The sequence below is a fragment of the Epargyreus clarus genome, unplaced genomic scaffold (genome assembly GCF_041222505.1).
Source record: "Epargyreus clarus isolate Ecla_fem2 unplaced genomic scaffold, WU_Ecla_fem_2.2 ptg000004l, whole genome shotgun sequence".
Lineage (NCBI taxonomy): Eukaryota > Metazoa > Arthropoda > Insecta > Lepidoptera > Hesperiidae > Epargyreus > Epargyreus clarus.
The window spans coordinates 13970094-13997409 of NW_027332212.1; the positions used below are offsets into that span (position 1 = coordinate 13970094).

The 27316-nt window shown below is 34.2% G+C and overlaps 1 protein-coding gene across 1 annotated transcript in view; it reads right to left on the bottom strand.

Moving 5' to 3' along the window:
- Window positions 1–27049, bottom strand: part of Myo61F (unconventional myosin 61F) — a 51841-nt gene extending 24792 nt beyond the window's left edge. The window contains exon 1 of the mRNA XM_073093465.1: window positions 26743–27049. The gene's annotated coding sequence lies outside the window, so the exon portion shown is untranslated. The remainder of the gene's footprint in view (window positions 1–26742) is intronic.
- Between the last annotated feature and the right edge of the window lie 267 nt (window positions 27050–27316).

Consider the following 27316-nt stretch of genomic DNA (forward strand, 5'->3'; position numbering starts at 1 on the left):
ACCGATGAACTAAATGACTCATCTCCACAATCCTTACGAGATGCGTAAACAACTTTCGTCCATTAGCAGTAAAGTCAGAGGTGCCTTTAGGGAAATTTATGGGTTCGATAACGATCCGTATGTTGTCTTGTACCCGCTTTCGCTTGCCGATGCGTTATCAATTAAAAAGAAAGGTCACTTTAAAGGTGAATTTTCGGCAACATTATATCACATATTTCTGTGTTTATGACTTCTATAGCAGCAGTGTTCTGACTGTACTTTTTTTATAATATAGATGTAGCAGACGAGCATGCAGTCCACCTGGTGGTAAGTGGCTACTGCCGCCTATGGACATCTGTATTCAACCCCAGATAGGATTAGATATTCCTACCTGAGGTCGGCCACATATGCGCCGCTACCCCTGAGGATTAAGCTGGAACGCCTCGGAAAAGTCTGTCTCCCTTGCCACAAAAATTTAATATATTTAATATCTACACAGGAACATAATTAATTAACAAACAAGTGAAAGTTGTTTCAAATGTTTTGAAGTTAATCTCATTTATGCTTTCATATGTCACTTTATTTTCGGCAAAACAAGTTCGTGATAGCTAAATATCTTTTTATCGTACTTGTAGTAGAAATTAATGAACTCACGTAACACAATCTTTTAAAAGATAAGTAAATATTAAAAGTACTTGGTGATATTTATTTAAGCTTACATTTTTTACCCGACTGCCAAGGACATTGAGGCTTTGTGAGAGTACAATTATAGGTACCCTGTAGTGTGTGAAACTTTTTCTTCTTCTTTTTACAGGATGTAGAAATAGTGTAGTTGAGGCTTTAAAAGGCACTAGTTATCGTTTTTCTATAAGTTTTCCGGCTCGGTACCAAAAAGAGCTTACCGTGTTTTTATTGCTCTATCTATGCTAACCTACAGCATCTCGTTTCAAATGAATGTCTTAGTAAATAAATTCTAAAGTTCTGAACGCAAACAACGACTGCGCCTTAAGCTTAAGATGTCTTGAACGTGTCAATCAAAAAGCTCCGAATTTATAAAGTAATAGTATCCGCCTCCGCTACGGTTTTGGATGGGAGGACGAGTGACAGTTAGTTCGCTGATGAGTAACGACATAGAGTCCTAATGCTAGACATAGGTATATTCTGGTACTTAATCTGTCAATAGTGTGGGAGCCCACGACGCTACGTGTATTAACGTTAGGGATAGAAAACTTTAGATTATTACAATGTTAGAGCGTTATATACTATTTTATTTAGGTTTAAAGAATTTTATTGTCTAAAGAAATAACAAAATTTCACTTATAAGACAAACTTAAGCTAATACAGTAAAATAACTTCAGTAAGCGTGCTTATAAATACATAATGAGTTACTTTAATTAAATTTCAATATTTTTAATGACGTGCGCCAGTGCTTCCTTTATAAATTTATTTATATTTTTATACTCTTTTATAGATTTAGGTTATACTCTTTTATAGATATATTTGCCTCGTTTATTCGAGATAATGTTAGTTGAATACTGCGTAGTTCAGGCTAATCTGTGAAACTAAGTCCTACGTAGGTTTTTAGAAAAAAATAACTACTGAACAAATTTGAAAATTTAATAAAACAGGACCCTTTGCAACCGCATCCATTACCGTTCAATCGACCGCATCCAGTACCATATCAATTGACCGATGAATCGCCAAATAATCGCCATAAAAAGTACGCGATGTTGTTGGATGTTATTAAAATATTAATATAAGAAAATCTATGATGTGTCTATTTCTTTCCTTCCTCTACAAAATTGTACCATATTTGGATAGACATCAAAACTACTTAGAAATGGGCTTTGAATATTTATATCGACACTATTATTATGTTTACGGTTCGACTTGATGTCATCGGTTTATTGATTTCGAGATATGTGTAGTGTGCGAATCGTTTTAGACATATATTGTCAATTTGAAAGTTTATTTGTTTATGAGTTCTGTTTTGCATAAAAAGGAAATTTCAGTTTTATTACCGTATTGACGAAATATACCTAATCAAAATTACATCATTTTTTTTTAAATTCAAAATAGGTTCTTTACAGAGCACTTTTTGAATGTCAATACAACTACCACCACTTCACAAGATGTTCCGTTATGGAGAAGAAGCGGCGAAAGAAACTAAATAACACACATATTTTAAAAAAAATGTCTTTTACAATTTTAAACTTAACCTAATGGTACATGTGGAGCTGGAACTACTTCAGACCACACCGTTTTGTCAGTCAAATAATCACTTAGTTTATAGTACGCTTTTTTACATAACGTTTGTTTAACAACATGTTTAAACTTTTTTTTTCTGTGAGATTCAAAATGTGCTCAGGTATTTTTTTGTAGTAGCGAATACAGTTACCCAGAAAGATCTAGCCACCTTGCATAATATATGTTTAGGAATTGCTAATTTATTACTATTTCTATTCTATTTCTAAAGTTATTAAAAGCAGATTATACATTGACGCGTCTGACGAAGCTCCAGTCTGCCTCGCTGTCGACCGCCGTATGTACAAGTAAAAGTTAGAAAGAAGCGACGTAAAGCACGAACAGTCCTCTACCAGCTCCTGTTCCATTTCCAAAAGAATTGCGGTCCTACCAAGTCGCGTTTGTACGTTCCGTCCTCGCCGCACGTGGCTTCTGTGTGGCCTGCGACTTGGCTTGTCACTTTAACACTTGAATTATTACGTAACAGAATTAGTGGTTGTATGTGACATGCAGCTTACAGGCTTAGCGGTTAAGAGGATTGAGTCCTTTTGATCCTCTAAATCTCCGTCTTGGGAATCTTAAGCCAATTAATAATTAAGAGGTTTTGTAATTATATGTTTTTACCTATTACAAGAATGTTTTTGTTGTCTGTTTGTTTTTTGGTGTGTTTGCATGTCTCTAAGGTCTAGTCGTATGTAATGGCTGATATTTAGATAAAAAATCCAAAAGGAGGTTTTCATGTTTTGCTTTTTAAGGAAAAAATAAATGTGGCATGATGTCACCGCAGTTAAGCCATAACAAGTTCTACCATTTTTCAAATTGCCCATTTTCAAACGTATCCCAATTATATGTGATGGTCGAGTTCAGGGCATTTTTAATAAAATGGAGAATAATTTTACGATTTTTTTTTCACCGTTACAGTATATTAACTAATTTAAGACTTAGTGTAGTTAGTGACTAGATAGAATGGACTGAGTAGTTAAAACTGGAAGTAGCATGGGTTAGTAATAGTTAAAATATTGACATAAAATCGTGAGCGGAAATATTAAGTTCAAATATAAACGAACTTCCTAGAAAGACAACTTTGTAGAGAATGGGTGAAAGTATGGAGTACTAATAGAGAAGATCATTGTTTGCAAACATTATCGGTCGATAGACGGTACTTCTGACTATCGTCATTTTTGCTATATGTGTATGTATGCATGTGTATTAACACGACGCTTGCAAGAATCTTAGAGAGTAAATGTTATTTTAACAATACATTTTACTTATGAAATTATTGACGGAAAACTTAATTTGACTTAACGAAGCGTTGTGCTGTTATCCGCAGTTAATTTATCATATAAAAACCGGAAAACCTCTAAAAACTTGTGTTTAAATCAAATCGGAACCGTAAAAGTTTTATTTCACGAACTTTCAGAAATTCTTTGCTCATAAATCACATGCACGTGTCTATTACACTTTAATTTGAATGACACACAAAAATAGTTTCGATTTATTTCAGTGTAATCAATAAGCTAATTTCCTATATAGGTTACTGTTTGGTAAGTAAGATACGGTTTGACCACAGACAGACTTAGTATTTTTTTCTACGGTTCTTTGTCTATGGTTTTGACTTTTGTATCAACTGACATTTAAAACACCTACTCAGACCGAACCAGTTCGGTGAACGTAACAATAGAAATATTCGTTTTGTTGTTAGAAGGCAGCTGTAACATAATAGTGTGACGGCGGACTCGTTAGGCCCAGGATCGTGTATCGCGGGCCATATGACGCAATGTGACAGCTTCGTCACAAGGTGATAGGTATCTGTACGTTTATGTAGAGTATAAATAAAATTGGAATGGGTCTATGGTTTTTAATTTTATGGATTATAGGAAATCGTTTAAACACTAGAATTATTTAAGGTTAAGTATATTAAACCGTGTTGTACTAGATTTTTTATGATAACTGAGTTTTTTTTAATTCATAATCAGGATAGAGCAGCGCATAACACTGTTATTTTTAAGAAAAAAATATAGTTGGTTGTAGTGCGTCGGGAATTAAACCACGAAGGGGTTTACCACCTTTAAACACATAATGCCTTTATAGATTCACTGCCAAAATATTGACTTAACTGTCAAAACGCGTATCATGTGTTTATGTGACATATGATACTCTAAGCAAGGTCTACCGTTAAGCAGCTTTTCCATGTAAAAGACGAACTGCGGTCCATCTGATAAGTAAGTGGGTAAGTGGTCAAAATAAATCTACATAGCTTTAACAATATTAAGAATCCCAAGTAACTTCACTTGTATAGAAAATACAGTCTGAGGGCTCGAACACAAAACTGCGATGCGACGCGATGCGAATTCGCAACGCAGAAAATTGCGATGCGAATTGCTGCGATGCGATATCGTGCGGCGTAGCGTCTCTCAGGGTGACCAACAACAACAACCACTGTGCGATGCGAATCAATTCGCAAGTTCTTGCGATGCGTCGAGGGAGCTCGCAGATTTTTGCGATGCGACGTCGCATCGCAGTTTTGTGTACGAACCCTGAAGTCGCTTAAAAATGCATTGTAAAATTATTATCTATGCATGACCAACGTGTATATTGCCAACATAGATTAGTAAAGGTTACTCACTCCTAACAAAAAATGTAACAAGTTTTGACAATTGAAATTGTCACTGTCATCTATTTTCGTGTCTGAAAAATATTAAAATATTAAAAAACGTAGTTTTTGGGGCATTTACGAAAGAAACGATATTTTTCCGCAGTTTTTCTTCGATTTCGTGTTTTTGCATCACTTGACTGCACATATCGGTATTGTTCGGTGTAAATTACGCCATGACAACCATTAAACGGCTGACACATTGTCAGCCATTTAAGCCATTTAATGGCTTCTTTCAATTACAAGGCGGTGAGATATCTATACTTATCTATGATTGCCAATGTAATAATTATAGCCTTCGAACTTCAACTAGGGCAGTACCATCACTACGCATAATTCTGATTTATTAAGTAACCAGTTATATACATCACTAGCTGACCCGGCAAACTTTGTACCGCCTCAAAATCTATTGATCAAATATATTTATATAAAATATAGCCTATGTTACTCATGGATAATGTAGCTTTCGAATGGTGAAAGAATTTTTAAAATCGGTCCAGTAGTTTTTGAGCCTAATCATTACAATCAATCAAACAAACAAAGTTTTCCTCTTTATAATATCAGTATAGATAGATTAAGGGATGATTTGTTTAAAGGTTGTGGTAAAGCAGCGACTCTACTTGAAATGAAATGAAATGAAATGAAATATATTTATTTTGTATAGGCCAACGGCGGCACTTACAAATTGTCAGTTACAATATTTTCTTAAACTACTACCGGATCGGAACGCGACCTCTACTGAGAAGATCCGGTAAGAAACTCAGTGGGTTTTTGTTTACTACACATCAAGCACACTGCTTATTTACTACTTATTTTTATTTCATAGAAAATATTACGAGTAATATTACATAAGGATGACGTAAAAAGAGTGTGTTTTCTCAATTTATAGTAACTATTACTATATTTCAAGTGAACACATTTTAAAAATGGAACGTGATACGCAAGGCGTGACCTATCTCTCCATACGGGCGCCTGACGCCATATTAATGTTATGGCAACAAAGAAATATTTTATCTGTTACGGTACTATTATGCGTAAACATGAAGTTTCACAGAGAATAAAGGTTTTTCAAAGGGAGTAATCACGTTTTAATTTACCTATTACACGTGAATAAATTGCGATTAATTGCTAGATATTTTTTGAGTCATAATTAATTATTGATGTAAAATAAATAATACAAGAATGTAATAATAGTCTATACAGCCATTATTAGAATACCACTATCTAATTAAATGCAGTTCAAAACACGATAAGTATTATTTTGTAATATATTATAGTTACATACATAAGTTACCTAATTTCTTATTGATAAAAAACTAACCTCACTGACCCACTTATAGATAAAAAAATATAAGTAGGGTCACTAGATAAAATTTCAATTCTTTCTTTTTTTATCTGTCTAAACAATTTTATTGACCTTATCATATGTTGTAAAATGTTTTGTAATGCCTTAGATTTTAACTGCATTGCATCAAATTGATATTTTAGTGGGCTGATATTAAAAATATAATCTTTTTTAAATAAAATACATATTTTTAGCAACATTAAATAAATAATAAATTAATAATAGTTTATGTTTTTGATAATATACCTAGTTTTAATTACCTAAGTGTATCAAAAATATTTTTATTTGTCGCCCTTAAGCCCTTTTTATGTACAGAAAATAAATGCTTATAAATAACTATGAAAAATTAATTGGTTATATTTTCTGTGCCATCTAGCTTGACGGCTGACCTTAATTGAATTGACGGGTCAAGGTGTTGGGTGAAAAAAGTAATCGGATTATAGTTTATACTTAGCATAGCATTATTAAAATTTGTGATGTAATTACTACATACTGTATTATTTAATTATATTAGGAAATTGATAATATCAAGATGGTTAAAAGAACAGAAATGTAATTCAATAATAAGTACTAAAAAGATAAGGTATACCAAGATGGAAAATAAATCGGAAATATACTGCAGTGTTCAATATTATTATTTTTATCACCAAAATATAGAGCACCTTTTTGACATCTACTTTGCACGAATCATAGATTAGTAAAAATTACTCCCTCCTAAGAAGAAAATGTAACCAGTTTTGACAATTAAAATAGTTGCGTAAAAAAGTTTTGCCACGTCTCCGTGCTAAAATGTCCCTAAAATATTTGAAATAATTATTTATTTATTATGTAAATTACGCAGTATTAGTCATTTATTCATAAATTTTCTCTAAAATGTTTTTATTTGTCAAGAATTCAAAAAAAGAACTTAGATACTAATAAACCGTTTGTGGCTTCATTCAATTTCAAGGCAGCGAAGTATCTTTACTAATCTATGGCACAAATTAATTAAAAAAATCACAATTTCTCTACGGTGTATTATTGCTCGTAAAATGTAATTGTTAAGGAGTCAATTACCCGAAATAGATACTCAAGTGAGTAAGTAAGTCTATATAAGGGTGTACACATCAAATAAGTATATTTTTGTTATCTTAAAAAGCTTGCTAATAGGTAGGTATTTTATTAGATATAATATTGTGAAGCTTTAAAATATCTAAGATAAAATCTATAATTTGTTGTTAATGTAACTATTATGCTACTAAGATATTTTACCGTTCTTATTACGTTTAAAATCAGATTAGCCTAAATGCGCCTACGCACAAAATATTACAATGTCGAATTCGTGATTCAAAATGTCGCGAGCCGGATGTACGGGCTAAGTCATCCTGCGATGTCATGCATCTAAAAATACTTGAAAAAACTTAAGTTGTCTTTGGTCTTTGACGAGTTCTCCTTACGTCATTTTAAAAATGGAATTTCCGACTGACAAGTCTTCAAAGATACGAATCTGTTTTTTCTTTATTTTTCCCGCCAATAAGGTAAATATATTTCCGCGTCTTTTTATGAAAAAAAAGACATTTCCTTGTTTATTGTGGGAAATGTATGATAAATATTTTTATTTTGAATTTAGAATAGTCCAGGAGGAATTGGCGCATGAGTACCGAAAACTATTCCACCTCAATTTTTTTATGCGATCCTCTTTAAATTGTCCTACTGGTGAAATAAATGCATGTTGCCATGGGGCAACCCCGTGCCATATTGTTTAAACTGAAATTGTTTAAACAATTGCAAGGAATTGTTATTTTTCAACCGGACAATTTTTTTTATATTCTTTATTGAAATACGAATAAAAAAAGTCCTATGACTTTTCACGATAAAGTTAATATTTTTAGAGATATGAATTTTTAAAGGTTCGAAAAATCTCAAATTTGGGTACTTTTGACCCATGAAAAATATATTAAAAAAAAAAATATATAAATAATATTTTTTTTTTAATTCTTTATACAATAGTTAATAATATTCTTAATAGAGACTTTTAAAAATTTTATTGTTTATACCTGTTTTATAATTGTTAATTTCACGCGCTCACAAGTATGCGCCGCTTACCTTTAAGTATCGCCGTCTCTCTCTGACTCATGCGCTGCATCGGCCTCTATGTCCTGAATCATTATTTATCATTTATCTTAAAAACTCGAGAGTTTTCGGTACTCATGCGCCAATTCCTCCTGGACTAGAAAGCAAGTTAAGTAGAAAAAATAGAAATCCTTCCTCATTTGAATAAAACAATCGTTTGTTTGTGAGTAATAAGGGCAAAGGTAATAAAAGTTCGCGGTTACCCATTCAGCCGTACATGACCGGTAGCAATGACCGGTACCGATTCACGTAGCGATAGTTTATACACACTCCATATATTATTTCGCGGGAAATATATGACTAAGATCCTTTAGCTTTAACTTGAGCTTAAGTCACCAATTAGAAATGCCTTTTTGTCATAAAATATAGTCATGATTAATGTTTTTAAGCCGTGGTAGATGTGTGATTTTAATTTTGTCCTTATATATCCCAAACTTTAGATCCTTTCATCCATCAACTCATAGGACATAGAATGGGGACGTAGAGTCCTTTAAAAAGGGGGTTTCTTATGTCCCAGCGTTACTTTAGGTATTGGTAGTCACAGCAGCGCCTTATTAATAAAAAAAAAAAAAATAAAACGCTTTCTACACTCACAGCCCCACACTAGGATTCCCTGTGTCGTGGGTGCCATGGACACACACATAGACAAATACACAAACACCCAGACCCAGAAACAGAAATCTAAATTCATCATTTAGATTTCTGTCTGGCCGGGGATCGAACCCGGGACCCTTTGCGCGTCAGACCGGTATGGTGGCCGCTCCGCCACACGGGTCGTCGCATTAAAGGTACCCTTCTTGACTAATTCCTTATTTATCTCCGATATTCGCGGGCAGAAAGGCAGGATGTCAAGCCGCTGTCATAGAATAAGTGGAAGCCATTCGTATTATTCGGGACTAACACCGCAGGGCTTCTTAGCTTGTTTGACATTACCTAAGAACAGGCACCTAGCACCAACAATCGAACTTTTTTCTGCGTCCCGTGTTGGTTAACTTTGTAAATTAATAACTACACAAGCCAGAATTACGAGCTTCAGTTACATAATAATATAGTAAATAGTATAGATGGGTTAAATATTTCACAGCAACAGTGTAGGTCGGTGTAGACAATGAACCAGCAGAAGGTGCGCCCGGGCGCGGTCCGACCCACATTGGTTATGACTGGGGAACCCATGCGAGAGGGAAAACTGCGGATAAATCAAATCAAATCAAATGCTATTCATTCAGACAAGCATGCAGTCCACATGACGGTAAGTGGCTACTGCCGCCCATGGACATCTGTAATCAACTCCACATAGCAACCCCTAAGGACTAAACTGAAACGCCTCTGAAAAATATGTATCCCTTACTACACCCTCAAACCAGAACACAGCAGCACTTAACGCTGCTGATATGAGGCAGAAATAGGTTGGATATACGTATCCGTATGCAGAATCGGTATGGGGACTGTTGCTGTATTGGGTTGAAAATAATGTTATTGAAAATTTAGAAGTACATAAGCAACGTTATTTTCTGTTAACGCATTTCGTTAATTTTTCGCTTATTTCAATACCCGAAAATCTAATTAATGTGTAAATATTTTTGTGTTACATTAAATGTAATCTAAGAAATACATGCAGTTTAAAGTAAGTACAAGTGATTTAAAGGAACCCTACAAAAAGGCGTATGTTTAAATATTTAGAGTAGGTTTAATAATAATAGGTATTTTTTATTATTAAAATACAGTAGGCATCACTGAAAATTGGTACAAAAGATGGACTTGATGATCCATGTAACGTTAGTTGGACACTAATGAGATATTTTATTATTATTAACCACTAACATTGGGACAGTCCCGGCCATATCAAACCGGGGCGTCCCACTAGCTGTGACACTTTCCCCGCTGGATATAATACACTGCGGCATTGCACAGCGGGGTAGGCGCTAACTGAGGTCACGTTTGTACGTAAATATTAATATATAATATCCTCTTCGTCACTTCTAAGTTGTATGTCGGTTTAGAAGTGTCGGGACTTCGCGGGAATTGATAAGAAATGGTACTAAAGGTTTTCTGAATCACGCTATTAAAGTTTTTTAAATATCCTGTATATATACAAGGTCCGAAGAAATAGTCGCAGGCCGCCTCTATACAGGCATGATCACTTAGTCTGGGTGATTTCTCTCTTTGCTAAATTAGAGTCATTACAACAAAGGTAATGGCACTAATTTTGAACGTAAACATCAACATGAAGAAATGAAGCAATGGTGTGATAAGGGAGACATACTATTCCAAGGCATTCCAGCTTAGTCCTCAGGGGTAGCGGCGCATCTATGGCCGACCTAAGGTAGGAATCTGGACTGTTTGGTTGATTGTAGATGACCATGGGCGGCAGTAGCTACTTAACATCACGTGGACTGTATGCTCGTCAGCTACCTCTATATTTATATAAAAAAAAAAAAAAAAACAAAAAAACGTAATAATAAGTACGATTATTAAATCAGGCTACTTAGTAAGTTATCGCTTGACGAAGTGTGGTTTAATTGGCACCGACAGAACGGCCACTTAGAAAACAATTGACCCACATACAACAGATTGCTTAACGCATTACCAATCGGGTACCATAAACAATGTATCAAAAAAGACAAGTGATAGTTGAGGACAAATAATCTAAAAATAAAATAATTTGGTTCGTTTTAGTGTTGGATTTAGTTAACACATTTTAAAGTAAAACTTTCTTAGGAGTAACTCAAGCCTTTTTTTCGTCGAAAAAGTGTTCAATACACATCTTGATTTTTTCTAAATATTGCTTATCTTAGTTTAAAAAATGATTATTGTTTTATCTGTGAACATTATCAGATAAATAAAAAACATAAAAAACATTATAAGATAAATAAAAAAATAACATAAATAAATAGGATACAGCAGGGTACAGTAAAAATAGAAGATAATTAAATCTTAATTTGGATTAAACTTTAGGTGACTGAATTTTTAAGTGAAAATAAATTCCGTTACTATTTCTTTACATAAAAACGGTATTACCAAACGTGGGTTGTATTGTATAGTACAACATTTACTAAACAGTATAATACCGTGTGACGTAACCTGTACCGAATACTATGGAGCAACTTCAAAGAAGCGGTTCTTCGTATGAACATGATAAAGGAGCCGTGAGAAACCTTTTTCCATTGGGAAAAGTCGCAGCATTGTTGCAAATGTAGTGATAGAAGTACTTTATTACAAATGAACTTCCCTATATCATCACGTAATTCGCGGAATATTAATAGCAAAAACATTGACTAAGAATTTCCTGTGATACTGAGAATTTTATAGGAACCAACTATAAGTTTTTGAGTTCCGGTTTTCAAATGATAAAAACGGGACCCCCTATTAGTAAGCCTCCACTGTCTATTCGTCTGGCTGTGTACATAAAATAAAAAAAAATAAAAAAAAAAATGGTGGTACGGAACTTTCCCATACGAGTTCGATTCACTCTTGGCCAATTATTTTATTTTCTGCCTGACAAGTAGTCACTGCATAGACATTTGTAATCAATCACAAATTTGGTTCTACCTAAGGCCAGTCACAGTCGCTACTTATGAAGACTATAATTAGGAAAATGGCGTGTTCTCTACCTACAAGCAAGCAATGACACTGTAGTTCACATAGTTAAACGCACATACGAGTGGCAGTAGCTGACGCCTAATTAGGTAGAGTGGTGTTACTCGCAGTCGAACTACAAAGAGTTCTACCAACCTCAAAGCTTGCTAAGCGTGAATGTTTATTTCTCATCGCTTGCACATGTCTATGATCATTAGGTTGTAGGAAATAGGACTTATTGTTTACATTAAAGATCGTTGCCATTATTTTTTATTGAAATCTGTTGTGCAAACTTTGCATATTTCCTACGATATAATACTACTCGTTTATGATAGAAATTACTTATATAAGTAGAATTTGATAATTTTTTAATGGCGAAGTAAATCATTATGAGATCTCCTACACTCCTGGAAGTTCCCTAAAAAGTTCGCAAAGGCGTGTGAAATCTACCAATCCGCACATTGCCAATTTGGTGATAACTCACCAAATGAGAAAGGTGGGTGAAAACCTCCTTTCTTATTCTAATAGAAGGTGAGTGTCCAGCAGTGGAACAATAATGAATTGATGATCGTGATGAAGATGATAAAGGTGATGAATTAAAATTTGTTTGTGAAATTGACCTCAGGTGAAATCCACCGCTCTTGGCCAGCGTGGTTAGTCCTAACGTTTCTCAATCTAAAAGGACAGGAGTAGTAGGAACAATAATGGGTTGATTATGATGATGATGATGATTAACATTATTGAAATTTGTAGGTAGCTCGGATAGATGCGATTAAAATTGTTCAAGTACCGTCGCGGTCTGTTCAAATATTGAAGCTGACGATCTCGCTACAATATGCCGATGTAATACAGGCCATTGTTACAATGTTACGCATATTGTAATGTTTGTGTAGCTGACTCCTTCTGACTCACTGTTTGCTGTTTCTGATTAGTGATTGTCGTGGAGTTTTTGTGTAGGTGTTGCTAAGGTTTGCGAGTAGACGTAGCTAGGGACTGGTTACAGAGGCTGAAAGGCCCAGACTGTAATGGAGCTAGTTGCACTCTTAATCTCGTGTTGCATATGTTTACAAGTGACAGTTTATAGGTAGGGTAGGGTAGGGACGCACGTAATGGACGCAGTCCGTTGTCCCTTTAGTTCCGGGGCCAGAAAAGAGCTACGACATCTACTACCTGTCGTAAGAGGCGACTAAAAGGAGGCTTCCGGGGTTACAAGCGGTAAATGTGGGAGCTCAAACCACCCAGTCAGAACTAATTTCTGGATAAAATAGACGATGGTGTGTTTGACCGCCTTGTCGTTACCATCTGAAGGTGATGAGCATAAACGTTCACCAGAGCGGAATCCGAGACCATATTGGCAGGACTCCGGTCGCCTTCTTTGGACGCCTTTCAATGCTAAGCAAAAGATCTCGGAATCCTTTGCTTAAAATTGAGGACGGGCACTAGGAAGTTTATGTTTTCTTTTTTTTATATATATATATATTATATATATATATATATATATATGTATATATATATATAAAATAATAAGATATTTATTAAATATATTTATTAATTATATCATATTAAACCGATATCCAGTAATGTTAGTATTTAGTTGTTAGTTAGTAATGCACATTGTTAAAGTTTGCTGTACTTATCTATAATTAAGATCATGTAATTAAGATCATGTATAATTAAGTAGGTAAAATCCCCTCCTTCTTCGACATCTTCCTCCTCGACAAAAAGGCAAGGTATTCCTAGCTATCCCTTTCACTTCGAGAGGAGACCCGTGACCAGCTGTGAGAATGAAATGTGTTGACGACAGTCGAATGGCGAAGGGTTACATTTCAATTTACTTACATAACTTGGAAAAGTGCATAATTATTACTAAAAAGCGTGTCATAATCGTATTAGCTACGGTAAACTGGATTATGTCAACTGTTATTCAGATAACTTCCTATTTGTACATATTAATGGGTTATTATTATATAAATGTTTAATAACTTGTTTAACATTTATGTCATAAAATATTCTGATCGGAGCTCTGCATAAGTGCATTAATAATTTCGCTTGCGGATAATATATTTGAAATTGCCAAATTAAATACGTACTTACTTATATGAAAGGTCGTTTGGCCAAATGTTATTTAAATATTATATGTTTTTTGTATGGTACTATATGCTAGGTGATGAGATTCATTAGTCTCTAACATTATTTTCTTTTAAAGCACACGTGTTAAAGCACTGATGCGAAGAACAGTGTTACTGTTACCACCTCTCCAACAGCTGCTTCTCTTTAAAGGATGTAACACATACTTAGCTTCCTTAGACAGATCAATTTCAGATAGAACCCCTATTTCTTCTATTTAAATTTGGACAACAGGTAACAAATGTGCAACAGTAATATGACCCTTAAAACCTTTAAGTTCTTAGTAGTATATAAAAGTTATATTTAATAGTATGACTATTGACAGAAAAAATATATCTATACCTAAGTGAAGAAATAAGACTATCATTTGATGGTACGGAGTGAGTCAGGCGCAAACAAGGGGCTAATTGAAAGACACGCGCATCATGCAATATTCATAGGTTTTTAATTTATCCACTGATCCATCGCGAACGAACAACGCGGACCAGTAGACATACAAATAACCTTATTATATACTTGATTTGCTAGAGTTGAAACGAACGTAGAATTACTCTTACTGAGGAGCGTCCGTTAGTCTTAACCTATCTGTGTTCTGTACCCTTACCATGAGCTGTTACGTTTTGATAAATATGACTGTTTTGGTATTTGTTTACGTATTCGCCCATACAATTTCCAATCAGCGCCCCTAGCGGTATTTGTCAAAACGTAAAAACTCATGGTAAGGGTACTTACTGGTTTGAAGGGAGTTGTAAGCGAGACATACTTTTCAGAGACGTTCCAACTTAGTCCTCAGGGGTAGCGGCGCATCTGCGGCTGATTTCAGGTCATATCTAATCATATCTGGGGTTGATTACAGATGTCAATGGGCGGGACTAGCCACTTACCATCAGAAGGACTGCATGCTCGTATGTTAGTCCTATATTATTGAAAAAAACAACTCCTTCACTATTCATGCAGTCAGACTGTGGAATTCGCTTCCACCAAGCATAAGAGTAGAGAAATATATCTACTTTTAAAAAAAGAGTAAAAGACCACTACTTCTCCTTAGCAACATGAATATTAGTTAGTCATTAAATATTATAGTTTTTTTTTGTGTATTTGTATTATAATAATATGTATTACATCTTTATTTTTATATAATTATCTCTATATATGTACTTTTATTTATATTTTAAGTTTCATCCTATGCGGTATTCGGTATTATATGTATGTATTGTATGATTAAAATAAATAATAACATATTTTCATTCAGTCTCGTGCACGCATATCCACCAATTGTTAACCGATCTCCTTTTAAAGGTCTGCTGGAAGATATTTCATTAGGAATAAGCAGTACCTTTGCACTAAATTTTATTTATAAGTCTTTTGTATCAATTATCTTTGTGTGCAAAAATAAATAAATAAATAAAAAAAACTCAGTTCGAACAAAAAGTTGAAACGAAATTTTGCCGAATTTGCCGAAAAATGCCGAATGTGTTAGGAAATAAATTACAAGCACCCAAAACTCTTGACGTCTCTTTAACCAGGAGTTAACCAGAACTCCTCCTTCGTCTTCGAAACTGACCGATATATGTACCATAATATCGGTACGGTATCGGTTTGCCACTAATAAATAACTACAAGTTTGTATCTACACTATCTATACAATATTGTATTAGTAGGTTCTATTTATTCCTACTACAAGGTCGCAAAAAAGCTTTTTCTGTCTGTATATTATTTCAAAAAAATAACTAATTAGTACTTCGAAAGTCGTTTGACACTCAATTATAATACCGATATACCAATTTATATTAGCCTAAATGTAATTTTGGATAGTAGTACAATATATTAGGTACTATATTTTTAATATATTGTCAATTAGCTTAATGTTTGTAATTTGACCTGGGTGTGTACGACCTAAATAATATTATCTAAATACTTTTGTAATTAGTTATTGTCTACTAATAACAATTTCATAAATAGTATTATTTAGGAATGGTTTTTGCTTAGTGTACGAGTCCATTTATTTCATTTATTCAAGTAATACTTTATTTAATTGTGTACTTCCTTAGTAAATGATTATAAATAAATATTAATTATTTAATAAATTACCCGGTAAAGTACTGAATGGGGTATAACAGCGTTTTGTGAAAAATATTTCAAAAGCTGCAGAAAGACACCTTAACCATATTTTGTTTAGTATGAAACTGGCCATGGATACGTTTTTTGATTTTTAATTTTAATTCTCTAATGGATTTTTGATTTTGATTCCTTAAAAATAGTAAATTTTAAAATAATATTATAAATTGTATAATGATTTGTTAGTAATAATATGGGCAATGAAATTCCGCGTATTTCAGTATCAAGATATCTAAAACTGGCTTAATATTTACGAAATGATGTCCAAAAACCAAACGGGGGAACAAGTATCCCCAGTACCTCCCCTATACATCGACATTTTTAGATTTTTCTAACATTGAGCGTAATATCCTATTATAACTGCACAAAGCGCTTCTGTAATCTAGTTTGATCAAGGTGTTAAGAAAGAACCGCATAAACGAGACGTTGCAAGACATAGGGGCGTTATCGGCACTTTGAGAAACACTGCTCTAAACATAACCAACCATATGTCAATAATAATATAAACGACGAACAAAGCTAACAAATGACATCATTAGTTAAAATATAAACCAAGCAAATATGTGATTCACGTGTCCTTTGAATAACATGTCCTTCTAACAGGATTAGTATATAATAGTACATTACGATACGCGTGGCCAAAGTAGCCTATTTTTGCACGGCGTGAAGTTAGCGCCCGAGCGCAGCGAGGGTGCTAAACGCCGTGCACATAATAGGCTACTTATGTCACAAGTATCGTATACTATTTTATAGCACGTGTGACATAAACCCGCTTTTACTTTTGAAGTAATATGAAAAAATACGATAATTATTTTGAAACTTATAAATGATTGAAACTAAAAATTATGAATTAAAAAAACAATAAAAATGTGACACAACCAAAACCATTGAAATTTGATGGGAAGAATTTAGAAAATTGAAAAATTGAAACTTGATTTACAAAATTTAGTAATTATTCTGCTCTTGTCATAAAGACAAAGCTAACACCACACATACGTCGAAATCTATCAAGCCATTTAGGCTACATACAGGTGTCTAGACCAATGACTTATAATGGGAACTCCACCTAAACGTATTAAAGAAACATATGATAAGCAATCACATAATCCTTACTAATATTATAAATCCGAAAGTAACTCTGTCTGTCTGTCTGTCTGGTTGTCTCTTCTTCACGCCTAAACCACTGAACCGATTGTAATGAAATTTTGTACAAAGATAGTCTGAGACCTGAGAAAGGACATAGGATAGTTTTTATCCTGGAAATCCCACGGGAACTAGGGATGGCGATCTAAGACCGATTAATCGGAGAATCGATCTTTTGGACCAAAAAAAATGATATTTCGATATTTTAATCGATATTAGTAAGGATTGAATCGTCAACTATGCATTTGATCAAGTGATGATCTTTAGCAAAGTTGTTGACGTTGTTGTCTATGAGCCCACGAAGGTTTCAGAGTTGGTACGACCAATTTTCGCCAGATGGCGCCACTGTCATTCCAATGAAGGTACGAATTTTCAGTTTTATGTATGTTAGTATGTCATATTATTTTCTTTTAAACGCGGGCGAAGCCGTGGGAACCACTAGTGTACTAATACATGACTAATACTAGTGATACAGTAGAAAATCGATTATCCGGACCTCAGTTATAAATATTCGCGTTTATTCGGATTGACAAACGTGAACAAGTAAATTTGTAATAACCCTTGCAAATCAGCCACATTTTGTGTGACATGTGCATTTAAATTCCGGAAAGTCGCCTAATCGCAGCTAAAAAGTTACTATAAGTTTGCCAAAGTGTGCCAAAAACATATAGGCGAAAAACATTACCTTCCTAAATCGGTTTAAATAGCTTTTCTTCATAAACTCAATTATCCAAATTTTCGATAATCCGAATGCCACAAATACGACAACAAATAGGTCGCTTAGTCGAGATTCTACTAGAGTAGTATTATGGCTAATTTTGATAATGATTCCTAATTTAAATATCTCCTACTATGGTGTGTAGCGAAAATACACAGTCAAAACAAACAATAAAACTCGATAAAGCACAACAGATACTCTTATAGTGATGCTATTGCTTAGTATATAAACAATGGCAAAAACATTTATAAATACGTCCAAAATAAAATATTAACATAATTATAACTTTAAACAAAATACTCATAACTCACTTTTAATTTTTAAATGGCATTTAAAAGTATGAAACGTACATAGCGATGTTTTTTTTTTATAACTATGAGGGTAGTGTATTAATATTCGTATGGTGTAAAAATCGGCTACTTTGGACACAGAAATGCGTGGCTAAAATGCGGGTTTAGGTCACAGAGTGCTATAATAATTATTTTGAGTGGGAATAAGAAGCACTGGGTAATGTGCGGATTAGAAAACTTAACAAAGCTTTAAGAACTTTAGAATTCTCAAGGATCTAGGTTTCCTAATAATGTTTCAGTCAGGAGAAGTGTGCGTGACCTTTAGTGGAAGTAAAGCATGCCCTTGCTTTATTTCCTATTCTAAATTATTATTTACTTCTGGGGGCACCTTAAGCCGACAGTCCCAGTTGTTATCTTATGATAACAGTTATTAAATGGTGTATCTGGAAGATTTAGCGACGAGTTAAAACATGCAGCATAGATAGGCTAACCTAACCCATACCTACTTTTACCCATTGACTTGGCAATCGTACTAAACAATCTAACTTAATGTAATATGTATTACTTGTGAGATACACTGCGTTTTCATTGCATCACATCGAATTACAATTCAAAACATAAAATACTTTTAATATCGTAAGATGTTGTTAGGTTAGCTAATTACCAAATAATTTAAGACAGAAGGTCCTTTAAGTAGGGAACTGCATAAATAAACCAACTTAGAACATGGATCTCACAACTTTTTACGGTAGAAGAAGTAAGTTGTAAGACTTGCTTTTTTACAAATTATGTTTTTAATGGTATATTATATAACATACAAGAGTAAAATCAAATTTCTGACATTCCTACACGATCCACTTCTGAATAATGAAGAGCAAGCCTGTAGCCTAGAATAGTATCAGTGCTTCCGTCACCGGGTCTGTGTCCTTACAGTCTTGAAAGGCTGGAAAATCCTCACCACGACCACTTTCACTTGAACTAGACATTACAAGGATAACATTACCTATTGTTCTATTCCACATAATGGCCAACGTCATGCCTTACGCATTATAGCGCTGACAATAGATTTTGTTCAGAGAAAAATGGGTAAGTATTATGGATGTTGTTAAAATTAAATATTTATATTTTCTTCATAATGTTCAGGTAAATGTATGTATCTGTAAATACAGTAAACATTTACAATTCTTTAAATGGTTTCTTAAAATTCTCGTGTCACAATATTAGTTATCGTACTCCTCCGAAACGGCTTTACCGATTTTCACTAAATTTTATATGCATATTCAGTAGGTCTGAGAATCGGCTACTATCTACTTTTCATACCTAAGTGATAAGGATTGTTCACCCTTAACATTTTTTTATTTATATGGCAACACAACGTTTGCCAGGTCAGCTAGTTTTATATAAAAGCATACTCTCCACATTGGGACTGTAAAGGGTTGATGATGATTTTTGTAAGTTTAAGTATATACGAGCATGCAGTCCACTTTGTGGTGGCAACTGTCGCCCATGGACATCTGTAATCAACTGATAAGATTAGTTTTATCTAAGGTCGACTACAGATGTGTTATACCCCTGAGGACTGGTTAAAATGTCTCGTGTAAATACGTTTTTCTTTAATGCGTCCAAACCAGAAGACAGCAGAGCTTGTACTTCTGTTATAAGATAGAAATAGTTAATTCTCTGGTGGTACTGGAGTCGAAACACAAAAGAAACTAACGTATTGCGTTAAATTAAGTAGTACAAATTTTAGGAAACATTTTGTGTCAAAATTAACCATTAAGGACGCTAGATTTGTTAATTAATGATATGAAACATTACAGGGAAGGATAAAAGTACTTATACATATATACCATGGAAATCATTACAAAATTATTTATGTATCTATTTATAATGGGTTACCATTAACAGATAAATGCGTAAAAACCATGTGAACCTCTTAAACCTTACATCTTACACTAACCTCCTTGACATGATAAAATATATGTCCTCTGACTTTTGCAATCTGAAATGCTAAATTTTCAAATTAATAATTTCCAAATCTATAAAGTGCTTTCACTGGAATATGAACACGTGATTGGTTAGGGGTTGATGGTTATTTTTGGATTCGATAGGTGGGGATATATTCGATGCCTTCGAAGACTACCTTTGAAACTACTTTGAGACTACTTTTGAAGGGTGTGGTAAGGGAGACATACTTTTCGAGGCGTTCCAGCTTAGTCCTCGAGGGTAGCGGCGCATCTGTGGCCGACCTCAGGTACGAATATCTAATCCTATCTAGAGTTGATTACAGGTGTCCATGGGCTCCTATGTAATAAAAAAAATGGTGATTCAGTGGAATAGGTATTATATTAAGGCAATTCCACTATTTATCTAACAGTGAACATCAGAATATACACAAAGTATTTATAATTTATGACACAATTGAACGATAATGTTCATAATAAAATTGTATTATTCATTACATCTTAGTCATTTTCCTATGCAATACCTAATGGGGACTTTTTTGCTAGAAAAGGTCTTCCTGTTTATATAAAGAACTATGTGTATTGTGTATGTTTTGCGGAAGAGGTTTGTGATAAGGAAACACATTCGCGTAGTTAGAATTTTAATGGGAATAGGGGGTAAATTCGACAGACTATTGAAAAAGTTTAGTATTCCGCACTTGACGCATATGGATTATCGATGACCAAAATATTGGTCAATTCTTTGATTATCAACATCACGTAAGACCAAATACCCAAATGCATTTTTTGGAATTTATAGAAAGAAATAAAGTTCTATTTATATCACCAGGCCCACATTTCAATCAATCAATCGGAATCAATTATTTCAATCGGAAGCACAGCATCTGTTAATAATTATATGTAATAGATTTAATTACGCACATTTAATTTTAAAATATGTAACATAAGTCAAAGCGTTAAGCAGGTGAGGCCTGTAAGCTAGTTATTGTGACCAATAAATTATACGAATCGCACTATATAAGGGTTTCTCAAAGTGGGGTACTCGGGCCCTTGGGGTACGTTATTTAATCATAGGGAGTACGCGACAAAATTTACGTAAGGACGGCTGCTTAGCTAACTGGTTCATGTAATCTACATGATGCAGGTTTTTTTATATATGCATAATATAAAAGAAACAACCGATAATACAGTAACGTTAACTGGCTCACAGATTCTCACATGAGGTCGGCCACAGATACGCTACCCCTGAAGACTAAGTTGGAATGCCGTGGAAAACTACGTCTCTCTTTCCAGAAGCTTCAAACCAAAACCCAGCAGCGCTTAACATTCTTGTTATTAGGCCGAAATAAGTGACTGCGGTGCTGCCACAGACGAACACAATCTACCCATCAAATTAAATAACAACATAAGTACATTTATTGCTCTTTGTATTTTTAGGCAATTTTTAAAGGAGTTTGCCATTGCTAGGGGTACGTGGAGTTAAAAATTTGAGAAACACTGTACTATATGAATAGTTTTAATAATAGCAACATGAGGGACAGATATAAATGCGCACGCGCAGCTAAATGCAAATAAGGATATGGGGGAGGAGAGGCCTTCATTAGCCCTAAGCCAACATTTGTGTTTGATACTTATGTTATGTTAGGTGACATGTGGACGGCTTTTAATAGTGTAATGACCGGAAAGGTGGAAGAACTTTCTGATAAAAGAAAAACATAAAAAGATATAAGACATAAGAAGATATCCTTTTTGAGTGATAAAAATAAGTAATCCAATTTGTTATCAAGTCATATTGAATTGTTAGAATTAAAATTATAATAATAGTTTTTAGATGACATGTATATTTGTAAGCCGCTCAGTGGCAGAATAAGCGACTATGTAACAAAAATATGTAACAAGTAACAATTACCTTATTCACAAATAAACTGATTTAATTTGATTTGATTTGAAGAAAAAAAAATCTGTATTCGAAGGTGCTAGAAATCGTAATGGTTTGATTAGAGGCACCTAATACACCAACAACTATGTCTTGACGAAATAAAACGGAGATGTTTTTCAGAGCAGCATCTAAGACTTCTACGCTTTTTGAGTCCATTCAAGATCTTAAAATATTCATAGGTATATTCATGACATTTACTACACTCATAAGACTCATAACATTCCTGAGTCATACTTGACATAGACTCACATACAAGACAAGATAAACACACACACACAACCCAGAGAAAAATATAAATTTTACTAAGATGTTCGTGTGGTGAGGATTGAGTCTAAAATCCTCTACATAGTTATTGCAACGTCGATTCATGTAGTTAGTCGTATCTGGACTCTGTCAAGAACAACGCAGTATCAAAATTCTCAATAACTTCAAAGTAGGATGAGCTTAAAATGTATCCTTCAACAGGAATAACGTTTCACCTTGTCCATAATCCAATAAAAAAATTGGAGCACGTCACATATAAGATTCTTGTTATTGTGACCCAATTTTAAAGTTATTAATGAAACAGCGGGCTTCTAATTTAGAATTGTGTACACTTCGATCTGCTTTCGATGGAAATGTATTTCGTAAAGGGTATAACGAAATAAGATGACTTATAGCGATTGAGGTCGACCACGTTGCCACTTTAAATGAAGGCTAAGTTGAAACGCTTTGACTTCCCTTAATATACCCCTTAAACTAGAACACACCAAAGTTGTATTGCTATTTAAGGTTTTTTGTTATAATATAGGAGTAGCAGACGAGCATGCAGTCCACTTGATTGCAAGTGGCTACTGCCACCCATGGGCACTTGTAATCAACCCCAGATAGGATTAGGTATTCCTACCTGAGGTCTGCCACAGATGGGCCGCTACGCACGAGGACTAAGCTGGAACGCCTCGGAAAAGTATGTCTCCCTTCAAAACGGAACACAGTAGCGCCTAACACTGCTGTTATTAGGTAGAAATAGGTGTGGCGTTGGTGCCGCCGGAGTCGAACCACAAAGGGTTCTACCACCTTCAAAATGTGGAAATGGGTGAGGCAGTGGCGCCTATCGAGACAATAAAACCAAAACATTAAAAAATTTTAACAAAAAAATAAAACCGACTTCTATGTCACTACAAAGTAAAAAATAATTGAAATAAATGTTGGTTTAATACATATTTCTGAAGTTGGCGCTCAATATATTTCGTTTGATAATGGCGTAAACAGCGTGTCTAATATGAGCGCCGACTTCAGAAATATGTATTAAACCAACATTTATTTCAATTATTTTTTACTTTGTAGTGACATAGAAGTCGGTTTTATTTTTTTGTTAAAATTTTTTTTTTCACCTTTTTTAGTGACGATATGCTAACGTTTGTATGAATATTATGTAAAATTGTATAAAGGTGATCATGAATAAAGGTAAGGTCTGAATTCATACGAATTGGACCCACCCGCTCGCAGGGCGCTTCCGCGCCCTACTCGTTTAGTTTTATATTGCCTTATATGTTTCAACTTAATCTAACCAACTCAATACGAAACACTAAAGGCGAGGCTACATGGAATTCTATATTGTTTGCTAGGTTAGGTTGGATCAGAAAAGTAAATAAATCAAACTAGTGGTAAAACTCTGCAAGTGAGTCGGTCCAATTTACCTTAATTCAATAGTTAAGGAAAACTACAGCGTATTAATTAATCATATTTTATATTTATAAGAAGTGATTGTCAAGTTACTGTTGTTTAGGCCAGTAGTGTCCCTGCGTCACTAGGATTGAAGACTTTACGGTCAAAGTTATCAGGGTTAAGACCTTGAATTTTTATCCTATGTGTCTTCTTAGTGACGTTAATACATATATGAAAGCACAAAATGGCTAACTCCTGTGGTTTAACTTTGAAGCACACCAGCATTATCAGAGTGAAAGAGTTGAAGGTCATTTTTATCATTACATGTACCTGCTTAGGACCTGTAAAATATGTGTGGAAGCACGAAATGGCTTATTCATGTGGTTTAGGCTGGAGGTACCTCTGCATCATCAGATCTAAGGAGTTAAAGGTCATTTTTTTCATCATATATCTCTGTCTAGCAACTTCATTACAACAAATGTCTAATCTATATACTTTACATGGGAGGCACCTGTGCATCATCAGGATTGAAGAATTGAAGTTCATATCTTCCATCATATGTCTCTACTTAAAGACCTTATCATATATTCGTAAGCTCCAAATGCCTAACTTATATGGTTTAGGCAGGAGGCACGTCTGCATTATCAGAGTTGAAGAGTTGAAGGCCAAATTTTCCATCATATATCTCTACCTATCAACCTTATTAAATATCCATAAGTTCCAAATGCCTAACTTGTATGGTTGAGGCAGGAGGCACTTCTGCATTACCAGGGTTGAAGAGTTGAAGGTCGAATTTTCCATCATATCATGTTAATCTAGATACTCAATGTTCATTTAAAATTTCATGAGAATTGAGTGGGCAGAAGGAAAGTTGTCATAAAAAATGTAAAAAGCAGGGGTAGTGATGATGAGTTCCACCCCATTACTTAAGTTCTAATCATCAGAGCATACTAATGTTAAGGTAGGAAAGTACCGCAACAAAACACCCTTACATATGAAAAAAAGAAAATTGAAATTGGTTAAGAAATACTCGAGTTATTGAAGTTTATATCGGGAAAGAAAAGAAAGAAATCGGGTTTTTCCAATTTCCCGGGAAAACTGGCGAAAATTTTCAAGTTTCCTCGAAATGGGACCCCCTGTGAAACTAGCCGCATACAATGGTGTATGAATCATGTCGATCGGTCGCGGCATCGTGAAAAAATCGCCGAACAAACATAAAAAAAAAAAATATATACGGTCGAATTGAGTAACCTCCTCCTTTTTGGAAGTCGGTTAAAAACAGGTTGAAATTAAAGTCATTGCTGCATCTAAAGACTAAATTTGAACGTCTCATGTAAATGCCAGCGTTATCACCTTCAAACCAGACAACAGCGCTTAATGCTAAGTCAAATGACAGAGTAAATAAGTCAGAAATAGGTGTGACGATACTCTTAGAACATTTTCATAAAACTAAACTACCAAATGAGAAAGGTTTGCTTATGTTGTGGTAAGTGGTCGCTGTCACCCATATACACAACATGTAATCAACGTCAAGTAAAACAGAGGTTCTATCTACACCTAATCAGAAGCGTCGCCACTTTTGAAGACTAAAATGGTCATACCATACGTAAGACATCCATACTTAATGCAATTGTATAATTAATTAATTATGTACGCACATACTTATCTGTTTTGACATTTGATTCATAAGCTTGATCAAAATTCTTATTTTTGGTGCAAATTACATTTGAGCAGTGACAGTTCACAATATAAAGATAAACTTTTGCGTGTCTCGCTACAATATTAATGATTGTCGGCCCACGAAAGGATCATTTATTATAAGGTTTCTCTGTAGCAGGTTTTATCTGTCTGATGAGTTATGGATCTAAGCATTAGTTAGTTTTATTTGTACTCTTTTTATTAAACTTGGTTACTTTCTTTATAAGTCTGTTTATTTTTTTTAATTCCGTTAATTTTTTTATTTTTTTTTGTTAAGTCCGTTTATTTTTTTACTATGTCGTTAGCTGCTTCGACATAACTAATGCTGCAAACACTTAAATTGTGGACGTCGGCAAAAATTTAAAACCTGGAATTTGTAGACCACTTCCCTTTAGTTGAGTTGAGTATTATGTGTCTATTATGCATGTATTATACATTTTTAAGTGAGTAAGCCTTGTTTTAATTTATAATCTTCGTTTAGACGATTTTTCCCTGTACTTAATGATAACTGAGTTGCAATTTCCGTACATTTTAATGACTTTTGTGAATAAAAGAAATCCGGAGGAACGGAATGAAGGACACAATCACACATGCGTATTTTATCGATAATTAGTCAAATATATTGTCTATGACAGTAATAAGACGCAAGGCGGTAAAACAAGTAAAAACGAAACTTACATAGACATTACTAGTCCCTGGGAGGTAGGTAATTTAAATGTAATTAGGTGAGATTTATGTTTTGTTATAAAACAAGAGATTGTCCATTAAAGATTGTGTAGTAAGTAAATTTGCAAATATCTACTAAATCGATGTTTTAATGACAGTATTAACAAGATAATTATAATTACTGCAGCTTTTGGTAATGGTTTTTGCATTTTTACATTACATTTCAATTAATAGATGTGGTAGACTAAAAAAATCGAAAACACTACGCGTTATATAAAATGAGTTTTTTAAATCATTTTCTGACATAGATAAAATATTTTATAAATTAAAAAGGTGAAAAAATAAGTTATTTTTAAAGTTAGCCACGTTATAAGAAAATTCCTGAAAAAAACAATTGACATATAGAGATAAGTTATAGGAACAAATCGAAGATAATTAACAACAGAAAAACCGTAAATCAATCAATTCGACGAACTCAACTTGGGTGTCATCGACCCGCCGAATTCGCAAAAGCTCGACTCACCTCGCTTATGCCAAAACTCGATTATAATATGTCCACATTCGACAATGCACATTCCGTCAGATGCATCACTTCACGAAAAACCTGCACCAAACTTCTCTGAAACTTGATTATCGATTTTTATTATCAGTTGTTATCTATCACTAAACTATGACGTTACTGGCTGAATGTGTGTTTTGTTAAAAAAAAGATAACTGTCACTGTCACTTTTTGTTCTAATTTTAAATTCGTTAGCGGGAGTTTTCGTTTGAGGAACAACGCGACATGAAGTCACAACAAGCGTTCGCAGTGAACTGGCGAGGCGTCGGAACAGACGCCAGACCGGTCAAGTGAGAGCGTTGTGTCATCGCTTGAGTTCAACGTTTTCCTGTTTGTAACACTGTGTTCCAAACACAGTACAAAAGGTGTAAAGCAGGTGGTATTATAACTTAAGCAAAAGTCGTAAGTACGTTCTGCTTGTCAACCGATTATTAAACTTATATTTTGTTACATGTGATACTATTTCTATCAATTGTTACATGGTTTTAAGTCATTTCAGAATGAAGAATGTAACACACGCGGCGCCACTATAACTTAC